General features: G+C 48.3%; 21 non-coding genes across 21 annotated transcripts; 11 read left to right on the plus strand and 10 right to left on the minus strand.

The window, feature by feature from the left end:
* Positions 1-1,931: 1,931 nt before the first annotated feature.
* On the plus strand, positions 1,932-2,050 carry trnal-caa (transfer RNA leucine (anticodon CAA)). The gene is made up of 2 exons: positions 1,932-1,969; positions 2,005-2,050. It is a non-coding gene; the product is annotated as a tRNA-Leu (tRNA).
* Positions 2,051-5,646: 3,596 nt separating this feature from the next.
* On the plus strand, positions 5,647-5,765 carry trnal-caa (transfer RNA leucine (anticodon CAA)). Its single transcript has 2 exons — positions 5,647-5,684; positions 5,720-5,765. It is a non-coding gene; the product is annotated as a tRNA-Leu (tRNA).
* Positions 5,766-6,701: 936 nt separating this feature from the next.
* trnal-aag (transfer RNA leucine (anticodon AAG)) lies at positions 6,702-6,783 on the minus strand. The gene has a single exon. It is a non-coding gene; the product is annotated as a tRNA-Leu (tRNA).
* Positions 6,784-7,408: 625 nt separating this feature from the next.
* Positions 7,409-7,527, plus strand: trnal-caa (transfer RNA leucine (anticodon CAA)). The gene is made up of 2 exons: positions 7,409-7,446; positions 7,482-7,527. It is a non-coding gene; the product is annotated as a tRNA-Leu (tRNA).
* Positions 7,528-8,463: 936 nt separating this feature from the next.
* On the minus strand, positions 8,464-8,545 carry trnal-aag (transfer RNA leucine (anticodon AAG)). The gene has a single exon. It is a non-coding gene; the product is annotated as a tRNA-Leu (tRNA).
* A 625-nt stretch (positions 8,546-9,170) lies between these two features.
* trnal-caa (transfer RNA leucine (anticodon CAA)) lies at positions 9,171-9,289 on the plus strand. The gene is made up of 2 exons: positions 9,171-9,208; positions 9,244-9,289. It is a non-coding gene; the product is annotated as a tRNA-Leu (tRNA).
* A 936-nt stretch (positions 9,290-10,225) lies between these two features.
* Positions 10,226-10,307, minus strand: trnal-aag (transfer RNA leucine (anticodon AAG)). Its single transcript has one exon. It is a non-coding gene; the product is annotated as a tRNA-Leu (tRNA).
* A 625-nt stretch (positions 10,308-10,932) lies between these two features.
* trnal-caa (transfer RNA leucine (anticodon CAA)) lies at positions 10,933-11,051 on the plus strand. Its single transcript has 2 exons — positions 10,933-10,970; positions 11,006-11,051. It is a non-coding gene; the product is annotated as a tRNA-Leu (tRNA).
* A 936-nt stretch (positions 11,052-11,987) lies between these two features.
* trnal-aag (transfer RNA leucine (anticodon AAG)) lies at positions 11,988-12,069 on the minus strand. The gene has a single exon. It is a non-coding gene; the product is annotated as a tRNA-Leu (tRNA).
* A 625-nt stretch (positions 12,070-12,694) lies between these two features.
* trnal-caa (transfer RNA leucine (anticodon CAA)) lies at positions 12,695-12,813 on the plus strand. The gene is made up of 2 exons: positions 12,695-12,732; positions 12,768-12,813. It is a non-coding gene; the product is annotated as a tRNA-Leu (tRNA).
* A 936-nt stretch (positions 12,814-13,749) lies between these two features.
* On the minus strand, positions 13,750-13,831 carry trnal-aag (transfer RNA leucine (anticodon AAG)). Its single transcript has one exon. It is a non-coding gene; the product is annotated as a tRNA-Leu (tRNA).
* Positions 13,832-14,456: 625 nt separating this feature from the next.
* Positions 14,457-14,575, plus strand: trnal-caa (transfer RNA leucine (anticodon CAA)). The gene is made up of 2 exons: positions 14,457-14,494; positions 14,530-14,575. It is a non-coding gene; the product is annotated as a tRNA-Leu (tRNA).
* Positions 14,576-15,511: 936 nt separating this feature from the next.
* Positions 15,512-15,593, minus strand: trnal-aag (transfer RNA leucine (anticodon AAG)). Its single transcript has one exon. It is a non-coding gene; the product is annotated as a tRNA-Leu (tRNA).
* Positions 15,594-16,218: 625 nt separating this feature from the next.
* Positions 16,219-16,337, plus strand: trnal-caa (transfer RNA leucine (anticodon CAA)). The gene is made up of 2 exons: positions 16,219-16,256; positions 16,292-16,337. It is a non-coding gene; the product is annotated as a tRNA-Leu (tRNA).
* Positions 16,338-17,273: 936 nt separating this feature from the next.
* Positions 17,274-17,355, minus strand: trnal-aag (transfer RNA leucine (anticodon AAG)). Its single transcript has one exon. It is a non-coding gene; the product is annotated as a tRNA-Leu (tRNA).
* A 625-nt stretch (positions 17,356-17,980) lies between these two features.
* Positions 17,981-18,099, plus strand: trnal-caa (transfer RNA leucine (anticodon CAA)). Its single transcript has 2 exons — positions 17,981-18,018; positions 18,054-18,099. It is a non-coding gene; the product is annotated as a tRNA-Leu (tRNA).
* A 936-nt stretch (positions 18,100-19,035) lies between these two features.
* Positions 19,036-19,117, minus strand: trnal-aag (transfer RNA leucine (anticodon AAG)). Its single transcript has one exon. It is a non-coding gene; the product is annotated as a tRNA-Leu (tRNA).
* Positions 19,118-19,742: 625 nt separating this feature from the next.
* On the plus strand, positions 19,743-19,861 carry trnal-caa (transfer RNA leucine (anticodon CAA)). Its single transcript has 2 exons — positions 19,743-19,780; positions 19,816-19,861. It is a non-coding gene; the product is annotated as a tRNA-Leu (tRNA).
* A 936-nt stretch (positions 19,862-20,797) lies between these two features.
* On the minus strand, positions 20,798-20,879 carry trnal-aag (transfer RNA leucine (anticodon AAG)). Its single transcript has one exon. It is a non-coding gene; the product is annotated as a tRNA-Leu (tRNA).
* Positions 20,880-21,504: 625 nt separating this feature from the next.
* trnal-caa (transfer RNA leucine (anticodon CAA)) lies at positions 21,505-21,623 on the plus strand. The gene is made up of 2 exons: positions 21,505-21,542; positions 21,578-21,623. It is a non-coding gene; the product is annotated as a tRNA-Leu (tRNA).
* A 936-nt stretch (positions 21,624-22,559) lies between these two features.
* trnal-aag (transfer RNA leucine (anticodon AAG)) lies at positions 22,560-22,641 on the minus strand. The gene has a single exon. It is a non-coding gene; the product is annotated as a tRNA-Leu (tRNA).
* Positions 22,642-23,114: the final 473 nt, after the last annotated feature.

A 23,114-nucleotide genomic window follows, 5' to 3' on the forward strand; every position in this document is an offset into this window, starting at 1 on the left:
AGAGAACTCCACAATGGGCACCCTGGCATTGTCACGATGAAGGCAACTGCCAGGTCACACGTTTGGTGGCCAGGGATAGACGCAGATCTGGAACTTTGTGTTCGCAGGTGCAACACGTGTGCCCAGCTGGGCCATGCGCCCAGGGAAGCCTCCCTTAGCCCCTGGCCATGGCCCGCCAAGCCTTGGTCATGCATCCATGTGGACTACGCAGGTCCTTTCATGGGGAAAATGTTTTTGGTTGTAGTAGACGGCAACTCCAAATGGATCGAGTGTGACATTTTAAATTCAAGCACATCCTCTGCCACGGTAGAAAGTCTACGGGCAATGTTCGCCGCCCACGGTCTACCGGACATCTTGGTCAGCGACAATGGCCCGTGCTTCACAAGCACTGAATTCCAGGACTTCATGGCAGGCAATGGAATTAACCATGTTAGAACGGCACCGTTCAAACCGGCCTCAAACGGCCAGGCAGAACGAGCAGTGCAGATAATCAAACAGGGGATGCTCAGATTCCAAGGGGGTTCCCTACAAATCCGCTTATCACGCCTCCTGTTGTCCTATAGATCCCGACCACACTCGCTCACAGGGGTTCCACCCGCAGAGCTACGAATGAAAATATGCTCAAAACCCGATTATCCCTTATACACCCCACCATGAAAGAAATTGTCGAGAGCAGGCGCCAGTCACAATATCACTACCATGACAGGAATGCGAGGCCGCGATGTATTGATGTAAATGATCCTGTTTTTGTCCTCAACTACGCTGCAGGGCCCAAATGGGTTGCAGGCACTGTGGTTGCCAAAGAGGGAAATAGGATTCTGGTAGTTAAACTTACCAATGGACAAATCTGCCGCAAACATGTGGATCAAACAAAAAGAAGGTTCAGCAACCCCATAGAAGAAGCAGAGGAAGAACACGATATAGAGTCCACTCCACCACAGGTGACCGAACACCGGAACCAAAGGGAGGAGAGCCCAGTCACTGTGGGCAGTACGGACAGGCCTGAGGCACTGCAAACGGCAGACACTCAGGCCAGTGCCCAACAACCGGAGCCCCAACTCAGGCGCTCTACAAGGGAGCGTAAACCACCAGAGAGACTCAACCTGTGATCCCAATAAGATTTTTGGGGGGGCAGGGGGAGGAGGTGATGTCATGTATTTACCCAGCATTGTAACCCATGTATAAACTGACCTAAGTTGTACACCGTGAGTACACTGACCACTAGGTGGGAGACAATCCTAACCTGGACATTCAGGTATAAAAGGGGAAGCTCCACCCACCTTCATCACTTGAGTGCTGAGGAATAAAGGACAGGTCACAGACTGACCTTCTCTAAAACATGGGCCTCGTGTGCAATTATACTGTGTAGTAAGGACGTATCAGACGGTAAACTCTCGAGAAATGATTTTGCAACATACAGGTCAGAGGAACCTAAGTGTCCACAGGGCAACACCAGTAATTAGGTGCACGTTGGAACGAAGCAGTTACAACCTTCATTCAATATTTATTCCTACATCAACATCACTGACAAAACCAGATTATCTGGTCATGATCACATTGCCGTTTGTGGGATCTTGCTGTGTGCAAACTGGCTGCGGCGTTCCCCACATTGCAACAGTGCCTTCACTTTTACAATACTTCATTGGCTGTAAAGCGCCTTGGGACGTCGTTTGGTCATGAAAGGCGCTTTCGAAATACAATACAGAAAATGTTACCCGATAGCTGACAAAATGCGAGCTGTTGCGAGAAATACCTGTGTTTGAATGTTGGTTGCATTGCAGGGATGATGAACTTAATGACTGGCGCTGCCTGTTAAGTCCTGTCGTAAGAATGTGTGCGTTGTGTGTTTGCACAGGAGGAAGAATTGTGATGCTGCTCAGTAAGTGTGCAGAATTTGCAGCACATTTTTCAGCAGCTGCTGCAAGACCATTGTCAGGATGGCCGAGTGGTCTAAGGCGCCAGACTCAAGGACTGTTAATCCTTACCTTACCAAAGGTTGGTGTATTCTGGTCCTTTTCTAGGGGCGTGGGTTCGAATCCCACTTCTGACATTAACTTTTTATCCAGACAAATGCAGCCAGCGTCAAAAAGCCTGCTCAAGTGGCTTCAAATTTGCAAGTGGTCACCTCAAGCTCCTCAACGCTATTGGCGTTTGCCAATAAACGAAAGGCACCGCACCGCCCACAGACCAACTTGTTTTGCTCTCTAAACTTATCACATTCTAACCCTGTTCTCGGGGATAGGGTTTAAAATCAGACTTCTCCTTTCAACCCATTCCCACACTAAAAAGCAGCACACTCAAAGCATGACATTTTTATCCTCCCGCGTTGCTGAATTCCACGTTGCTTTCTCGTACTGTGGCTTTCAATCCCACTGCAGACAGTGGTGTTTCTCAGAAAAAGGGCACCACTGTCAAAGAATGAGATTTCTTCCACACAAAGGCTGCTCAAATCTGCTCCGTTACTCAGGCAGGGAATTACTTGCAATGTTACTTCCGACATTAACACATTTTGCCAGTATAAAAGGCACCAGAGCCAAACAAGTCAGGTATTAGCATGTGAAAGTTGCCAGAGTTGATGCCTTGGTGGATCGGGGCCTTTCAATGCTCAGACTGATGCTTACGGCCAAGGGCACAATAGTGTCAGGAAGGCCGAGTGGAGTAAGGCGCCAGACTCAAAGACTGTTAATCCTTAACTGACCAAAGGTCGGCGAATTCCGGTCCCTTTCTAGGGGCGTGGGTTGCAATCCCACCTCTGACGTGACATTTTTCCCCACACAAATGCAGCCAGCGTCAAAAGGCCTGTTGAACTGGCCTTCAATTTACAAGTGGCAACATCAAACTCTTCAACGGTTTGCCAACAAACTGAAGGCACCGTTCTCAGCTCAACCTCTTTTCCACACCAAAATAGTCATATCACAACACAGCGGGAGCCGACTACTTCATGGCTCGCGGTGAAGGGGTGGCAGCGGTAAACCTCCGAAGAGACTGGAGCCTTAATCCAGCGCCTCAGACCGCTCGGCCACGCTACCACTGACAGCAGTTTCCGTTCTGGAACTAGTGACCGGTGAGTGAAATGTGACTTTGCTTTGCGCAAGATAATAATCAAGGCCATTTAAGTGGCAGACGGTAAACTCTCGAGAAATGATTTTGCAGCATACAGAAAGGGGCTACGGGATGGTAGAAAAGGAGGCGCTCGCATGTGTATATGCGGTAAAGAAAATGCACCAGTACCTGTTTGGCTGGAAATTTGAGCTGGAGACAGATCACAAACCCCTAACGTCGCTTTTGGCCGACAACAAGGCCATAAATACAAACGCATCGGCCCGCCTACAGAGGTGGGCACTCACGTTAGCTGCCTATGAGTACACAATTCGGCACAGACCGGGCACCGAAAACTGCGGCGATGCACTCAGCAGGCTCCCACTAGCCACCACTGAGGGGGCTACCGAGCATGGTCATGGCTGTTGAAGCTTTCGGAAGTGAAGGCTCACCCGTGACAGCCCGTCAGATTAAAGTCTGGACAAATAGAGACCCGCTATTGTCTCTAGTCAAGAAATGTGTCCTGAATGGGGACTGGGCAGCCACGTACAGGGCATGCCCTGAGAAATTTAAACCATTTCACAGGCGCAAGGATGAACTCTCGATTCAGGCCGATTGCCTACTGTGGGGAAACCGCGTAGTCATGCCCCAGATGGGCAGAGAGGTGTTCATCAGAGAACTCCACAATGGCCACCCTGGCATTGTCACGATGAAGGCAACTGTCAGGTCACACGTTTGGTGGCCAGGGATAGACGCAGATCTGGAACTTTGTGTTCGCAGGTGCAACACGTGTGCCCAGCTGGGCCATGCGCCCAGGGAAGCCTCCCTTAGCCCCTGGCCATGGCCCGCCAAGCCTTGGTCATGCATCCATGTGGACTACGCAGGTCCTTTCATGGGGAAAATGTTTTTGGTTGTAGTAGACGGCAACTCCAAATGGATCGAGTGTGACATTTTAAATTCAAGCACATCCTCTGCCACGGTAGAAAGTCTACGGGCAATGTTCGCCGCCCACGGTCTACCGGACATCTTGGTCAGCGACAATGGCCCGTGCTTCACAAGCACTGAATTCCAGGACTTCATGGCAGGCAATGGAATTAACCATGTTAGAACGGCACCGTTCAAACCGGCCTCAAACGGCCAGGCAGAACGAGCAGTGCAAATAATCAAACAGGGGATGCTCAGATTCCAAGGGGGTTCCCTACAAATCCGCTTATCACGCCTCCTGTTGGCCTATAGATCCCGACCACACTCGCTCACAGGGGTTCCACCCGCAGAGCTACGAATGAAAATACGCTCAAAACCCGATTATCCCTTATACACCCCACCATGAAAGAAATTGTCGAGAGCAGGCGCCAGTCACAATATCACTACCATGACAGGAATGCGAGGCCGCGATGTATTGATGTAAATGATCCTGTTTTTGTCCTCAACTACGCTGCAGGGCCCAAATGGGTTGCAGGCACTGTGGTTGCCAAAGAGGGAAATAGGATTCTGGTAGTTAAACTTACCAATGGACAAATCTGCCGCAAACATGTGGATCAAACAAAAAGAAGGTTCAGCAACCCCATAGAAGAAGCAGAGGAAGAACACGATATAGAGTCCACTCCACCACAGGTGACCGAACACCGGAACCAAAGGGAGGAGAGCCCAGTCACTGTGGGCAGTACGGACAGGCCTGAGGCACTGCAAACGGCAGACACTCAGGCCAGCGCCCAACAACCGGAGCCCCAACTCAGACGCTCCACAAGGGAGCGTAAACCACCAGAGAGACTCAACCTGTGATCCCAATAAGATTTTTTGGGGGGGGGGGGGGCGAGGAGGTGATGTCATGTATTCACCCAGCATTGTAACCCATGTATAAACTGACCTAAGTTGTACACCGTGAGTACACTGACCACTAGGTGGGAGACACTCCTAACCTGGACCTTCAGGTATAAAGGGGGAAGCTCCACCCACCTTCATCACTTGAGTGCTGAGGAATAAAGGACAGGTCACAGACTGACCTTCTCTCAAGAATGGGCCTCGTGTGCAATTATACTGTGTAGTAAGGACGTATCAGACGGTAAACTCTCGAGAAATGATTTTGCAACATACAGGTCAGAGGAACCTAAGTGTCCACAGGGCAACACCAGTAATTAGGTGCACGTTGGAACAAAGCAGTTACAACCTTCATTCAATATTTATTCCGACATCAACGTCACTGACAAAACCAGATTATCTGGTCATGATCACATTGCCGTTTGTGGGATCTTGCTGTGTGCAAACTGGCTGCGGCGTTCCCCACATTGCAACAGTGCCTTCACTTTTACAATACTTCATTGGCTGTAAAGCGCCTTGGGACGTCGTTCGGTCATGAAAGGCGCTTTCGAAATACAATACAGAAAATGTTACCCGATAGCTGACAAAATGCGAGCTGTTGCGAGAAATACCTGTGTTTGAATGTTGGTTGCATTGCAGGGATGATGAACTTAATGACTGGCGCTGCCTGTTAAGTCCTGTCGTAAGAATGTGTGCGTTGTGTGTTTGCACAGGAGGAAGAATTGTGATGCTGCTCAGTAAGTGTGCAGAATTTGCAGCACATTTTTCTGCAGCTGCTGCAAGACCATTGTCAGGATGGCCGAGTGGTCTAAGGCGCCAGACTCAAGGACTGTTAATCCTTACCTTACCAAAGGTTGGTGTATTCTGGTCCCTTTCTAGGGGCATGGGTTCGAATCCCACTTCTGACATTAACTTTTTATCCAGACAAATGCCAGCCAGCGTCAAAAAGCCTGCTCAACTGGCTTTAAATTTGCAAGTGGTCACCTCAAGCTCCTCAACGCTATTGGCGTTTGCCAATAAGCGAAAGGCACCGCACCGCCCACAGACCAACTTGTTTTGCTCTCTAAACTTATCACATTCTAACCCTGTTCTCGGGGATAGGGTTTAAAATCAGACTTCTCCTTTCAACCCATTCCCACACTAAAAAGCAGCAGACTCAAAGCATGACATTTTTATCCTCCCGCGTTGCTGAATTCCACGTTGCTTTCTCGTACTGTGGCTTTCAATCCCACTGCAGACAGTGGTGTTTCTCAGAAAAAGGGCACCACTGTCAAAGAATGAGATTTCTTCCACACAAAGGCTGCTCAAATCTGCTCCGTTACTCAGGCAGGGAATTACTTGCAATGTTACTTCCGACATTAACACATTTTGCCAGTATAAAAGGCACCAGAGCCAAACAAGTCAGGTATTAGCATGTAAAAGTTGCCAGAGTCGATGCCTTGGTGGACCGAGGCCTTTCAATGCTCAGACTGATGCTTACGGCCAAGGGCACAATAGTGTCAGGAAGGCCGAGTGGAGTGAGGCGCCAGACTCAAAGACTGTTAATCCTCAACTGACCAAAGGTCGGCGAATTCCGGTCCCTTTCTAGGGGCGTGGGTTGCAATCCCACCTCTGACGTGACATTTTTCCCCACACAAATGCAGCCAGCGTCAAAAGGCCTGTTGAACTGGCCTTCAATTTACAAGTGGCAACATCAAACTCTTCAACGGTTTGCCAACAAACTGAAGGCACCGTTCTCAGCTCAACCTCTTTTCCACACCAAAATAGTCATATCACAACACAGCGGGAGCCGACTGCTTCATGGCTCGCGGTGAAGAGGCGCAAATATTACACGCCACAAATTCTGGCAGCGGTGGGATTCGAACCCACGCCTCCGAAGAGACTGGAGCCTTAATCCAGCGCCTTAGACCGCTCGGCCACGCTACCACTGGCAGCAGTTTCCGTTCTGGAACTAGTGACCGGTGAGTGAAATGTGACTTTGCTTTGGGCAAGATAATAATCAAGGCCATTGAAGTGGCAGACGGTAAACTCTCGAGAAATGATTTTGCAGCATACAGGTCGACAGGGCAACACCAGTAATTAGGTGCACGTTGGAACGAAGCAGTTACAACCTTCATTCAATATTTATTCCGACATCAACATCACTGACAAAACCAGATTATCTGGTCATGATCACATTGCCGTTTGTGGGATCTTGCTGTGTGCAAACTGGCTGCGGCGTTCCCCACATTGCAACAGTGCCTTCACTTTTACAATACTTCATTGGCTGTGAAGCGCCTTGGGACGTCGTTCGGTCATGAAAGGCGCTTTCGAAATACAATACAGAAAATGTTACCCGATAGCTGACAAAATGCGAGCTGTTGCGAGAAATACCTGTGTTTGAATGTTGGTTGCATTGCAGGGATGATGAACTTAATGACTGGCGCTGCCTGTTAAGTCCTGTCGTAAGAATGTGTGCGTTGTGTGTTTGCACAGGAGGAAGAATTGTGATGCTGCTCAGTAAGTGTGCAGAATTTGCAGCACATTTTTCTGCAGCTGCTGCAAGACTATTGTCAGGATGGCCGAGTGGTCTAAGGCGCCAGACTCAAGGACTGTTAATCCTTACCTTACCAAAGGTTGGTGTATTCTGGTCCCTTTCTAGGGGTGAGGGTTCGAATCCCACTTCTGACATTAACTTTTTATCCAGACAAATGCCAGCCAGCGTCAAAAAGCCTGCTCAACTGGCTTTAAATTTGCAAGTGGTCACCTCAAGCTCCTCAACGCTATTGGCGTTTGCCAATAAACGAAAGGCACCGCACCGCCCACAGACCAACTTGTTTTGCTCTCTAAACTTATCACATTCTAACCCTGTTCTCGGGGATAGGGTTTAAAATCAGACTTCTCCTTTCAACCCATTCCCACACTAAAAAGCAGCAGACTCAAAGCATGACATTTTTATCCTCCCGCGTTGCTGAATTCCACGTTGCTTTCTCGTACTGTGGCTTTCAATCCCACTGCAGACAGTGGTGTTTCTCAGAAAAAGGGCACCACTGTCAAAGAATGAGATTTCTTCCACACAAAGGCTGCTCAAATCTGCTCCGTTACTCAGGCAGGGAATTACTTGCAATGTTACTTCCGACATTAACACATTTTGCCAGTATAAAAGGCACCAGAGCCAAACAAGTCAGGTATTAGCATGTAAAAGTTGCCAGAGTCGATGCCTTGGTGGACCGAGGCCTTTCAATGCTCAGACTGATGCTTACGGCCAAGGGCACAATAGTGTCAGGAAGGCCGAGTGGAGTGAGGCGCCAGACTCAAAGACTGTTAATCCTTAACTGACCAAAGGTCGGCGAATTCCGGTCCCTTTCTAGGGGCGTGGGTTGCAATCCCACCTCTGACGTGACATTTTTCCCCACACAAATGCAGCCAGCGTCAAAAGGCCTGTTGAACTGGCCTTCAATTTACAAGTGGCAACATCAAACTCTTCAACGGTTTGCCAACAAACTGAAGGCACCGTTCTCAGCTCAACCTCTTTTCCACACCAAAATAGTCATATCACAACACAGCGGGAGCCGACTGCTTCATGGCTCGCGGTGAAGGGGCGCAAATATTACACGCCACAAATTCTGGCAGCGGTGGGATTCGAACCCACGCCTCCGAAGAGACTGGAGCCTTAATCCAGCGCCTTAGACCGCTCGGCCACGCTACCACTGGCAGCAGTTTCCGTTCTGGAACTAGTGACCGGTGAGTGAAATGTGACTTTGCTTTGGGCAAGATAATAATCAAGGCAATTGAAGTGGCAGACGGTAAACTCTCGAGAAATGATTTTGCAGCATACAGGTCGACAGGGCAACACCAGTAATTAGGTGCACGTTGGAACGAAGCAGTTACAACCTTCATTCAATATTTATTCCGACATCAACATCACTGACAAAACCAGATTATCTGGTCATGATCACATTGCCGTTTGTGGGATCTTGCTGTGTGCAAACTGGCTGCGGCGTTCCCCACATTGCAACAGTGCCTTCACTTTTACAATACTTCATTGGCTGTGAAGCGCCTTGGGACGTCGTTCGGTCATGAAAGGCGCTTTCGAAATACAATACAGAAAATGTTACCCGATAGCTGACAAAATGCGAGCTGTTGCGAGAAATACCTGTGTTTGAATGTTGGTTGCATTGCAGGGATGATGAACTTCATGACTGGCGCTGCCTGTTAAGTCCTGTCGTAAGAATGTGTGCGTTGTGTGTTTGCACAGGAGGAAGAATTGTGAGGCTGCTCAGTAAGTGTGCAGAATTTGCAGCACATTTTCCTGCAGCTGCTGCACGACCATTGTCAGGATGGCCGAGTGGTCTAAGGCGCCAGACTCAAGGACTGTTAATCCTTACCTTACCAAAGGTTGGTGTATTCTGGTCCCTTTCCAGGGTTGAGGGTTCGAATCCCACTTCTGACATTAACTTTTTATCCAGACAAATGCCAGCCAGCGTCAAAAAGCCTGCTCAACTGGCTTTAAATTTGCAAGTGGTCACCTCAAGCTCCTCAACGCTATTGGCGTTTGCCAATAAACGAAAGGCACCGCACCGCCCACAGACCAACTTGTTTTGCTCTCTAAACTTATCACATTCTAACCCTGTTCTCGGGGATAGGGTTTAAAATCAGACTTCTCCTTTCAACCCATTCCCACACTAAAAAGCAGCAGACTCAAAGCATGACATTTTTATCCTCCCGCGTTGCTGAATTCCACGTTGCTTTCTCGTACTGTGGCTTTCAATCCCACTGCAGACAGTGGTGTTTCTCAGAAAAAGGGCACCACTGTCAAAGAATGAGATTTCTTCCACACAAAGGCTGCTCAAATCTGCTCCGTTCCTCAGGCAGGGAATTACTTGCAATGTTACTTCCGACATTAACACATTTTGCCAGTATAAAAGGCACCAGAGCCAAACAAGTCAGGTATTAGCATGTAAAAGTTGCCAGAGTCGATGCCTTGGTGGACCGAGGCCTTTCAATGCTCAGACTGATGCTTATGGCCAAGGGCACAATAGTGTCAGGAAGGCCGAGTGGAGTGAGGCGCCAGACTCAAAGACTGTTAATCCTTAACTGACCAAAGGTCGGCGAATTCCGGTCCCTTTCTAGGGGCGTGGGTTGCAATCCCACCTCTGACGTGACATTTTTCCCCACACAAATGCAGTCAGCGTCAAAAGGCCTGTTGAACTGGCCTTCAATTTACAAGTGGCAACATCAAACTCTTCAACGGTTTGCCAACAAACTGAAGGCACCGTTCTCAGCTCAACCTCTTTTCCACACCAAAATAGTCATATCACAACACAGCGGGAGCCGACTGCTTCATGGCTCGCGGTGAAGGGGCACAAATATTACACGCCACAAATTCTGGCAGCGGTGGGATTCGAACCCACGCCTCCGAAGAGACTGGAGCCTTAATCCAGCGCCTGAGACCGCTCGGCCACGCTACCACTGGCAGCAGTTTCCGTTCTGGAACTAGTGACCGGTGAGTGAAATGTGACTTTGCTTTGGGCAAGATAATAATCAAGGCAATTGAAGTGGCAGACGGTAAACTCTCGAGAAATGATTTTGCAGCATACAGGTCGACAGGGCAACACCAGTAATTAGGTGCACGTTGGAACGAAGCAGTTACAACCTTCATTCAATATTTATTCCGACATCAACATCACTGACAAAACCAGATTATCTGGTCATGATCACATTGCCGTTTGTGGGATCTTGCTGTGTGCAAACTGGCTGCGGCGTTCCCCACATTGCAACAGTGCCTTCACTTTTACAATACTTCATTGGCTGTGAAGCGCCTTGGGACGTCGTTCGGTCATGAAAGGCGCTTTCGAAATACAATACAGAAAATGTTACCCGATAGCTGACAAAATGCGAGCTGTTGCGAGAAATACCTGTGTTTGAATGTTGGTTGCATTGCAGGGATGATGAACTTAATGACTGGCGCTGCCTGTTAAGTCCTGTCGTAAGAATGTGTGCGTTGTGTGTTTGCACAGGAGGAAGAATTGTGATGCTGCTCAGTAAGTGTGCAGAATTTGCAGCACATTTTCCTGCAGCTGCTGCACGACCATTGTCAGGATGGCCGAGTGGTCTAAGGCGCCAGACTCAAGGACTGTTAATCCTTACCTTACCAAAGGTTGGTGTATTCTGGTCCTTTTCTAGGGGCGTGGGTTCGAATCCCACTTCTGACATTAACTTTTTATCCAGACAAATGCCAGCCAGCGTCAAAAAGCCTGCTCAACTGGCTTTAAATTTGCAAGTGGTCACCTCAAGCTCCTCAACGCTATTGGCGTTTGCCAATAAACGAAAGGCACCGCACCGCCCACAGACCAACTTGTTTTGCTCTCTAAACTTATCACATTCTAACCCTGTTCTCGGGGATAGGGTTTAAAATCAGACTTCTCCTTTCAACCCATTCCCACACTAAAAAGCAGCAGACTCAAAGCATGACATTTTTATCCTCCCGCGTTGCTGAATTCCACGTTGCTTTCTCGTACTGTGGCTTTCAATCCCACTGCAGACAGTGGTGTTTCTCAGAAAAAGGGCACCACTGTCAAAGAATGAGATTTCTTCCACACAAAGGCTGCTCAAATCTGCTCCGTTACTCAGGCAGGGAATTACTTGCAATGTTACTTCCGACATTAACACATTTTGCCAGTATAAAAGGCACCAGAGCCAAACAAGTCAGGTATTAGCATGTAAAAGTTGCCAGAGTCGATGCCTTGGTGGACCGAGGCCTTTCAATGCTCAGACTGATGCTTATGGCCAAGGGCACAATAGTGTCAGGAAGGCCGAGTGGAGTGAGGCGCCAGACTCAAAGACTGTTAATCCTTAACTGACCAAAGGTCGGCGAATTCCGGTCCCTTTCTAGGGGCGTGGGTTGCAATCCCACCTCTGACGTGACATTTTTCCCCACACAAATGCAGTCAGCGTCAAAAGGCCTGTTGAACTGGCCTTCAATTTACAAGTGGCAACATCAAACTCTTCAACGGTTTGCCAACAAACTGAAGGCACCGTTCTCAGCTCAACCTCTTTTCCACACCAAAATAGTCATATCACAACACAGCGGGAGCCGACTGCTTCATGGCTCGCGGTGAAGGGGCACAAATATTACACGCCACAAATTCTGGCAGCGGTGGGATTCGAACCCACGCCTCCGAAGAGACTGGAGCCTTAATCCAGCGCCTGAGACCGCTCGGCCACGCTACCACTGGCAGCAGTTTCCGTTCTGGAACTAGTGACCGGTGAGTGAAATGTGACTTTGCTTTGGGCAAGATAATAATCAAGGCAATTGAAGTGGCAGACGGTAAACTCTCGAGAAATGATTTTGCAGCATACAGGTCGACAGGGCAACACCAGTAATTAGGTGCACGTTGGAACGAAGCAGTTACAACCTTCATTCAATATTTATTCCGACATCAACATCACTGACAAAACCAGATTATCTGGTCATGATCACATTGCCGTTTGTGGGATCTTGCTGTGTGCAAACTGGCTGCGGCGTTCCCCACATTGCAACAGTGCCTTCACTTTTACAATACTTCATTGGCTGTGAAGCGCCTTGGGACGTCGTTCGGTCATGAAAGGCGCTTTCGAAATACAATACAGAAAATGTTACCCGATAGCTGACAAAATGCGAGCTGTTGCGAGAAATACCTGTGTTTGAATGTTGGTTGCATTGCAGGGATGATGAACTTAATGACTGGCGCTGCCTGTTAAGTCCTGTCGTAAGAATGTGTGCGTTGTGTGTTTGCACAGGAGGAAGAATTGTGATGCTGCTCAGTAAGTGTGCAGAATTTGCAGCACATTTTCCTGCAGCTGCTGCACGACCATTGTCAGGATGGCCGAGTGGTCTAAGGCGCCAGACTCAAGGACTGTTAATCCTTACCTTACCAAAGGTTGGTGTATTCTGGTCCCTTTCTAGGGGCGTGGGTTCGAATCCCACTTCTGACATTAACTTTTTATCCAGACAAATGCCAGCCAGCGTCAAAAAGCCTGCTCAACTGGCTTTAAATTTGCAAGTGGTCACCTCAAGCTCCTCAACGCTATTGGCGTTTGCCAATAAACGAAAGGCACCGCACCGCCCACAGACCAACTTGTTTTGCTCTCTAAACTTATCACATTCTAACCCTGTTCTCGGGGATAGGGTTTAAAATCAGACTTCTCCTTTCAACCCATTCCCACACTAAAAAGCAGCAGACTCAAAGCATGACATTTTTATCCTCCCGCGTTGCTGAATTCCACGTTGCTTTCTCGTACTGTGGCTTTCAATCCCACTGCAGACAGTGGTGTTTCTCAGAAAAAGGGCACCACTGTCAAAGAATGAGATTTCTTCCACACAAAGGCTGCTCAAATCTGCTCCGTTCCTCAGGCAGGGAATTACTTGCAATGTTACTTCCGACATTAACACATTTTGCCAGTATAAAAGGCACCAGAGCCAAACAAGTCAGGTATTAGCATGTAAAAGTTGCCAGAGTCGATGCCTTGGTGGACCGAGGCCTTTCAATGCTCAGACTGATGCTTATGGCCAAGGGCACAATAGTGTCAGGAAGGCCGAGTGGAGTGAGGCGCCAGACTCAAAGACTGTTAATCCTTAACTGACCAAAGGTCGGCGAATTCCGGTCCCTTTCTAGGGGCGTGGGTTGCAATCCCACCTCTGACGTGACATTTTTCCCCACACAAATGCAGTCAGCGTCAAAAGGCCTGTTGAACTGGCCTTCAATTTACAAGTGGCAACATCAAACTCTTCAACGGTTTGCCAACAAACTGAAGGCACCGTTCTCAGCTCAACCTCTTTTCCACACCAAAATAGTCATATCACAACACAGCGGGAGCCGACTGCTTCATGGCTCGCGGTGAAGGGGCACAAATATTACACGCCACAAATTCTGGCAGCGGTGGGATTCGAACCCACGCCTCCGAAGAGACTGGAGCCTTAATCCAGCGCCTTGGACCGCTCGGCCACGCTACCACTGGCAGCAGTTTCCGTTCTGGAACTAGTGACCGGTGAGTGAAATGTGACTTTGCTTTGGGCAAGATAATAATCAAGGCAATTGAAGTGGCAGACGGTAAACTCTCGAGAAATGATTTTGCAGCATACAGGTCGACAGGGCAACACCAGTAATTAGGTGCACGTTGGAACGAAGCAGTTACAACCTTCATTCAATATTTATTCCGACATCAACATCACTGACAAAACCAGATTATCTGGTCATGATCACATTGCCGTTTGTGGGATCTTGCTGTGTGCAAACTGGCTGCGGCGTTCCCCACATTGCAACAGTGCCTTCACTTTTACAATACTTCATTGGCTGTAAAGCGCCTTGGGACGTCGTTCGGTCATGAAAGGCGCTTTCGAAATACAATACAGAAAATGTTACCCGATAGCTGACAAAATGCGAGCTGTTGCGAGAAATACCTGTGTTTGAATGTTGGTTGCATTGCAGGGATGATGAACTTAATGACTGGCGCTGCCTGTTAAGTCCTGTCGTAAGAATGTGTGCGTTGTGTGTTTGCACAGGAGGAAGAATTGTGATGCTGCTCAGTAAGTGTGCAGAATTTGCAGCACATTTTCCTGCAGCTGCTGCACGACCATTGTCAGGATGGCCGAGTGGTCTAAGGCGCCAGACTCAAGGACTGTTAATCCTTACCTTACCAAAGGTTGGTGTATTCTGGTCCCTTTCTAGGGGCGTGGGTTCGAATCCCACTTCTGACATTAACTTTTTATCCAGACAAATGCCAGCCAGCGTCAAAAAGCCTGCTCAACTGGCTTTAAATTTGCAAGTGGTCACCTCAAGCTCCTCAACGCTATTGGCGTTTGCCAATAAACGAAAGGCACCGCACCGCCCACAGACCAACTTGTTTTGCTCTCTAAACTTATCACATTCTAACCCTGTTCTCGGGGATAGGGTTTAAAATCAGACTTCTCCTTTCAACCCATTCCCACACTAAAAAGCAGCAGACTCAAAGCATGACATTTTTATCCTCCCGCGTTGCTGAATTCCACGTTGCTTTCTCGTACTGTGGCTTTCAATCCCACTGCAGACAGTGGTGTTTCTCAGAAAAAGGGCACCACTGTCAAAGAATGAGATTTCTTCCACACAAAGGCTGCTCAAATCTGCTCCGTTACTCAGGCAGGGAATTACTTGCAATGTTACTTCCGACATTAACACATTTTGCCAGTATAAAAGGCACCAGAGCCAAACAAGTCAGGTATTAGCATGTAAAAGTTGCCAGAGTCGATGCCTTGGTGGACCGAGGCCTTTCAATGCTCAGACTGATGCTTATGGCCAAGGGCACAATAGTGTCAGGAAGGCCGAGTGGAGTGAGGCGCCAGACTCAAAGACTGTTAATCCTTAACTGACCAAAGGTCGGCGAATTCCGGTCCCTTTCTAGGGGCGTGGGTTGCAATCCCACCTCTGACGTGACATTTTTCCCCACACAAATGCAGTCAGCGTCAAAAGGCCTGTTGAACTGGCCTTCAATTTACAAGTGGCAACATCAAACTCTTCAACGGTTTGCCAACAAACTGAAGGCACCGTTCTCAGCTCAACCTCTTTTCCACACCAAAATAGTCATATCACAACACAGCGGGAGCCGACTGCTTCATGGCTCGCGGTGAAGGGGCACAAATATTACACGCCACAAATTCTGGCAGCGGTGGGATTCGAACCCACGCCTCCGAAGAGACTGGAGCCTTAATCCAGCGCCTGAGACCGCTCGGCCACGCTACCACTGGCAGCAGTTTCCGTTCTGGAACTAGTGACCGGTGAGTGAAATGTGACTTTGCTTTGGGCAAGATAATAATCAAGGCAATTGAAGTGGCAGACGGTAAACTCTCGAGAAATGATTTTGCAGCATACAGGTCGACAGGGCAACACCAGTAATTAGGTGCACGTTGGAACGAAGCAGTTACAACCTTCATTCAATATTTATTCCGACATCAACATCACTGACAAAACCAGATTATCTGGTCATGATCACATTGCCGTTTGTGGGATCTTGCTGTGTGCAAACTGGCTGCGGCGTTCCCCACATTGCAACAGTGCCTTCACTTTTACAATACTTCATTGGCTGTGAAGCGCCTTGGGACGTCGTTCGGTCATGAAAGGCGCTTTCGAAATACAATACAGAAAATGTTACCCGATAGCTGACAAAATGCGAGCTGTTGCGAGAAATACCTGTGTTTGAATGTTGGTTGCATTGCAGGGATGATGAACTTAATGACTGGCGCTGCCTGTTAAGTCCTGTCGTAAGAATGTGTGCGTTGTGTGTTTGCACAGGAGGAAGAATTGTGATGCTGCTCAGTAAGTGTGCAGAATTTGCAGCACATTTTCCTGCAGCTGCTGCACGACCATTGTCAGGATGGCCGAGTGGTCTAAGGCGCCAGACTCAAGGACTGTTAATCCTTACCTTACCAAAGGTTGGTGTATTCTGGTCCCTTTCTAGGGGCGTGGGTTCGAATCCCACTTCTGACATTAACTTTTTATCCAGACAAATGCCAGCCAGCGTCAAAAAGCCTGCTCAACTGGCTTTAAATTTGCAAGTGGTCACCTCAAGCTCCTCAACGCTATTGGCGTTTGCCAATAAACGAAAGGCACCGCACCGCCCACAGACCAACTTGTTTTGCTCTCTAAACTTATCACATTCTAACCCTGTTCTCGGGGATAGGGTTTAAAATCAGACTTCTCCTTTCAACCCATTCCCACACTAAAAAGCAGCAGACTCAAAGCATGACATTTTTATCCTCCCGCGTTGCTGAATTCCACGTTGCTTTCTCGTACTGTGGCTTTCAATCCCACTGCAGACAGTGGTGTTTCTCAGAAAAAGGGCACCACTGTCAAAGAATGAGATTTCTTCCACACAAAGGCTGCTCAAATCTGCTCCGTTCCTCAGGCAGGGAATTACTTGCAATGTTACTTCCGACATTAACACATTTTGCCAGTATAAAAGGCACCAGAGCCAAACAAGTCAGGTATTAGCATGTAAAAGTTGCCAGAGTCGATGCCTTGGTGGACCGAGGCCTTTCAATGCTCAGACTGATGCTTATGGCCAAGGGCACAATAGTGTCAGGAAGGCCGAGTGGAGTGAGGCGCCAGACTCAAAGACTGTTAATCCTTAACTGACCAAAGGTCGGCGAATTCCGGTCCCTTTCTAGGGGCGTGGGTTGCAATCCCACCTCTGACGTGACATTTTTCCCCACACAAATGCAGTCAGCGTCAAAAGGCCTGTTGAACTGGCCTTCAATTTACAAGTGGCAACATCAAACTCTTCAACGGTTTGCCAACAAACTGAAGGCACCGTTCTCAGCTCAACCTCTTTTCCACACCAAAATAGTCATATCACAACACAGCGGGAGCCGACTGCTTCATGGCTCGCGGTGAAGGGGCACAAATATTACACGCCACAAATTCTGGCAGCGGTGGGATTCGAACCCACGCCTCCGAAGAGACTGGAGCCTTAATCCAGCGCCTGAGACCGCTCGGCCACGCTACCACTGGCAGCAGTTTCCGTTCTGGAACTAGTGACCGGTGAGTGAAATGTGACTTTGCTTTGGGCAAGATAATAATCAAGGCAATTGAAGTGGCAGACGGTAAACTCTCGAGAAATGATTTTGCAGCATACAGGTCGACAGGGCAACACCAGTAATTAGGTGCACGTTGGAACGAAGCAGTTACAACCTTCATTCAATATTTATTCCGACATCAACATCACTGACAAAACCAGATTATCTGGTCATGATCACATTGCCGTTTGTGGGATCTTGCTGTGTGCAAACTGGCTGCGGCGTTCCCCACATTGCAACAGTGCCTTCACTTTTACAATACTTCATTGGCTGTGAAGCGCCTTGGGACGTCGTTCGGTCATGAAAGGCGCTTTCGAAATACAATACAGAAAATGTTACCCGATAGCTGACAAAATGCGAGCTGTTGCGAGAAATACCTGTGTTTGAATGTTGGTTGCATTGCAGGGATGATGAACTTAATGACTGGCGCTGCCTGTTAAGTCCTGTCGTAAGAATGTGTGCGTTGTGTGTTTGCACAGGAGGAAGAATTGTGATGCTGCTCAGTAAGTGTGCAGAATTTGCAGCACATTTTCCTGCAGCTGCTGCACGACCATTGTCAGGATGGCCGAGTGGTCTAAGGCGCCAGACTCAAGGACTGTTAATCCTTACCTTACCAAAGGTTGGTGTATTCTGGTCCCTTTCTAGGGGCGTGGGTTCGAATCCCACTTCTGACATTAACTTTTTATCCAGACAAATGCCAGCCAGCGTCAAAAAGCCTGCTCAACTGGCTTTAAATTTGCAAGTGGTCACCTCAAGCTCCTCAACGCTATTGGCGTTTGCCAATAAACGAAAGGCACCGCACCGCCCACAGACCAACTTGTTTTGCTCTCTAAACTTATCACATTCTAACCCTGTTCTCGGGGATAGGGTTTAAAATCAGACTTCTCCTTTCAACCCATTCCCACACTAAAAAGCAGCAGACTCAAAGCATGACATTTTTATCCTCCCGCGTTGCTGAATTCCACGTTGCTTTCTCGTACTGTGGCTTTCAATCCCACTGCAGACAGTGGTGTTTCTCAGAAAAAGGGCACCACTGTCAAAGAATGAGATTTCTTCCACACAAAGGCTGCTCAAATCTGCTCCGTTACTCAGGCAGGGAATTACTTGCAATGTTACTTCCGACATTAACACATTTTGCCAGTATAAAAGGCACCAGAGCCAAACAAGTCAGGTATTAGCATGTAAAAGTTGCCAGAGTCGATGCCTTGGTGGACCGAGGCCTTTCAATGCTCAGACTGATGCTTATGGCCAAGGGCACAATAGTGTCAGGAAGGCCGAGTGGAGTGAGGCGCCAGACTCAAAGACTGTTAATCCTTAACTGACCAAAGGTCGGCGAATTCCGGTCCCTTTCTAGGGGCGTGGGTTGCAATCCCACCTCTGACGTGACATTTTTCCCCACACAAATGCAGTCAGCGTCAAAAGGCCTGTTGAACTGGCCTTCAATTTACAAGTGGCAACATCAAACTCTTCAACGGTTTGCCAACAAACTGAAGGCACCGTTCTCAGCTCAACCTCTTTTCCACACCAAAATAGTCATATCACAACACAGCGGGAGCCGACTGCTTCATGGCTCGCGGTGAAGGGGCACAAATATTACACGCCACAAATTCTGGCAGCGGTGGGATTCGAACCCACGCCTCCGAAGAGACTGGAGCCTTAATCCAGCGCCTTGGACCGCTCGGCCACGCTACCACTGGCAGCAGTTTCCGTTCTGGAACTAGTGACCGGTGAGTGAAATGTGACTTTGCTTTGGGCAAGATAATAATCAAGGCAATTGAAGTGGCAGACGGTAAACTCTCGAGAAATGATTTTGCAGCATACAGGTCGACAGGGCAACACCAGTAATTAGGTGCACGTTGGAACGAAGCAGTTACAACCTTCATTCAATATTTATTCCGACATCAACATCACTGACAAAACCAGATTATCTGGTCATGATCACATTGCCGTTTGTGGGATCTTGCTGTGTGCAAACTGGCTGCGGCGTTCCCCACATTGCAACAGTGCCTTCACTTTTACAATACTTCATTGGCTGTGAAGCGCCTTGGGACGTCGTTCGGTCATGAAAGGCGCTTTCGAAATACAATACAGAAAATGTTACCCGATAGCTGACAAAATGCGAGCTGTTGCGAGAAATACCTGTGTTTGAATGTTGGTTGCATTGCAGGGATGATGAACTTAATGACTGGCGCTGCCTGTTAAGTCCTGTCGTAAGAATGTGTGCGTTGTGTGTTTGCACAGGAGGAAGAATTGTGATGCTGCTCAGTAAGTGTGCAGAATTTGCAGCACATTTTTCTGCAGCTGCTGCAAGACCATTGTCAGGATGGCCGAGTGGTCTAAGGCGCCAGACTCAAGGACTGTTAATCCTTACCTTACCAAAGGTTGGTGTATTCTGGTCCCTTTCTAGGGGCGTGGGTTCGAATCCCACTTCTGACATTAACTTTTTATCCAGACAAATGCCAGCCAGCGTCAAAAAGCCTGCTCAACTGGCTTTAAATTTGCAAGTGGTCACCTCAAGCTCCTCAACGCTATTGGCGTTTGCCAATAAGCGAAAGGCACCGCACCGCCCACAGACCAACTTGTTTTGCTCTCTAAACTTATCACATTCTAACCCTGTTCTCGGGGATAGGGTTTAAAATCAGACTTCTCCTTTCAACCCATTCCCACACTAAAAAGCAGCAGACTCAAAGCATGACATTTTTATCCTCCCGCGTTGCTGAATTCCACGTTGCTTTCTCGTACTGTGGCTTTCAATCCCACTGCAGACAGTGGTGTTTCTCAGAAAAAGGGCACCACTGTCAAAGAATGAGATTTCTTCCACACAAAGGCTGCTCAAATCTGCTCCGTTCCTCAGGCAGGGAATTACTTGCAATGTTACTTCCGACATTAACACATTTTGCCAGTATAAAAGGCACCAGAGCCAAACAAGTCAGGTATTAGCATGTGAAAGTTGCCAGAGTCGATGCCTTGGTGGACCGAGGCCTTTCAATGCTCAGACTGATGCTTACGGCCAAGGGCACAATAGTGTCAGGAAGGCCGAGTGGAGTGAGGTGCCAGACTCAAAGACTGTTAATCCTTAACTGACCAAAGGTCGGCGAATTCCGGTCCCTTTCTAGGGGCGTGGGTTGCAATCCCACCTCTGACGTGACATTTTTCCCCACACAAATGCAGCCAGCGTCAAAAGGCCTGTTGAACTGGCCTTCAATTTACAAGTGGCAACATCAAACTCTTCAACGGTTTGCCAACAAACTGAAGGCACCGTTCTCAGCTCAACCTCTTTTCCACACCAAAATAGTCATATCACAACACAGCGGGAGCCGACTGCTTCATGGCTCGCGGTGAAGGGGCGCAAATATTACACGCCACAAATTCTGGCAGCGGTGGGATTCGAACCCACGCCTCCGAAGAGACTGGAGCCTTAATCCAGCGCCTTAGACCGCTCGGCCACGCTACCACTGGCAGCAGTTTCCGTTCTGGAACTAGTGACCGGTGAGTGAAATGTGACTTTGCTTTGGGCAAGATAATAATCAAGGCCATTGAAGTGGCAGACGGTAAACTCTCGAGAAATGATTTTGCAGCATACAGGTCGACAGGGCAACACCAGTAATTAGGTGCACGTTGGAACGAAGCAGTTACAACCTTCATTCAATATTTATTCCGACATCAACATCACTGACAAAACCAGATTATCTGGTCATGATCACATTGCCGTTTGTGGGATCTTGCTGTGTGCAAACTGGCTGCGGCGTTCCCCACATTGCAACAGTGCCTTCACTTTTACAATACTTCATTGGCTGTGAAGCGCCTTGGGACGTCGTTCGGTCATGAAAGGCGCTTTCGAAATACAATACAGAAAATGTTACCCGATAGCTGACAAAATGCGAGCTGTTGCGAGAAATACCTGTGTTTGAATGTTGGTTGCATTGCAGGGATGATGAACTTAATGACTGGCGCTGCCTGTTAAGTCCTGTCGTAAGAATGTGTGCGTTGTGTGTTTGCACAGGAGGAAGAATTGTGATGCTGCTCAGTAAGTGTGCAGAATTTGCAGCACATTTTTCTGCAGCTGCTGCAAGACCATTGTCAGGATGGCCGAGTGGTCTAAGGCGCCAGACTCAAGGACTGTTAATCCTTACCTTACCAAAGGTTGGTGTATTCTGGTCCCTTTCTAGGGGCGTGGGTTCGAATCCCACTTCTGACATTAACTTTTTATCCAGACAAATGCCAGCCAGCGTCAAAAAGCCTGCTCAACTGGCTTTAAATTTGCAAGTGGTCACCTCAATCTCCTCAACGCTATTGGCGTTTGCCAATAAACGAAAGGCACCGCACCGCCCACAGACCAACTTGTTTTGCTCTCTAAACTTATCACATTCTAACCCTGTTCTCGGGGATAGGGTTTAAAATCAGACTTCTCCTTTCAACCCATTCCCACACTAAAAAGCAGCAGACTCAAAGCATGACATTTTTATCCTCCCGCGTTGCTGAATTCCACGTTGCTTTCTCGTACTGTGGCTTTCAATCCCACTGCAGACAGTGGTGTTTCTCAGAAAAAGGGCACCACTGTCAAAGAATGAGATTTCTTCCACACAAAGGCTGCTCAAATCTGCTCCGTTCCTCAGGCAGGGAATTACTTGCAATGTTACTTCCGACATTAACACATTTTGCCAGTATAAAAGGCACCAGAGCCAAACAAGTCAGGTATTAGCATGTAAAAGTTGCCAGAGTCGATGCCTTGGTGGACCGAGGCCTTTCAATGCTCAGACTGATGCTTACGGCCAAGGGCACAATAGTGTCAGGAAGGCCGAGTGGAGTGAGGCGCCAGACTCAAAGACTGTTAATCCTTAACTGACCAAAGGTCGGCGAATTCCGGTCCCTTTCTAGGGGCGTGGGTTGCAATCCCACCTCTGACGTGACATTTTTCCCCACACAAATGCAGCCAGCGTCAAAAGGCCTGTTGAACTGGCCTTCAATTTACAAGTGGCAACATCAAACTCTTCAACGGTTTGCCAACAAACTGAAGGCACCGTTCTCAGCTCAACCTCTTTTCCACACCAAAATAGTCATATCACAACACAGCGGGAGCCGACTGCTTCATGGCTCGCGGTGAAGGGGCGCAAATATTACACGCCACAAATTCTGGCAGCGGTGGGATTCGAACCCACGCCTCCGAAGAGATTGGAGCCTTAATCCAGCGCCTTAGACCGCTCGGCCACGCTACCACTGGCAGCAGTTTCCGTTCTGGAACTAGTGACCGGTGAGTGAAATGTGACTTTGCTTTGGGCAAGATAATAATCAAGGCCATTGAAGTGGCAGACGGTAAACTCTCGAGAAATGATTTTGCAGCATACAGGTCCACAGGGCAACACCAGTAATTAGGTGCACGTTGGAACGAAGCAGTTACAACCTTCATTCAATATTTATTCCGACATCAACATCACTGACAAAACCAGATTATCTGGTCATGATCACATTGCCGTTTGTGGGATCTTGCTGTGTGCAAACTGGCTGCGGCGTTCCCCACATTGCAACAGTGCCTTCACTTTTACAATACTTCATTGGCTGTGAAGCGCCTTGGGACGTCGTTCGGTCATGAAAGGCGCTTTCGAAATACAATACAGAAAATGTTACCCGATAGCTGACAAAATGCGAGCTGTTGCGAGAAATACCTGTGTTTGAATGTTGGTTGCATTGC

This window comes from Pristiophorus japonicus, chromosome 8, assembly GCF_044704955.1.
Source record: "Pristiophorus japonicus isolate sPriJap1 chromosome 8, sPriJap1.hap1, whole genome shotgun sequence".
Classification (NCBI taxonomy): Eukaryota; Metazoa; Chordata; class Chondrichthyes; family Pristiophoridae; genus Pristiophorus; species Pristiophorus japonicus.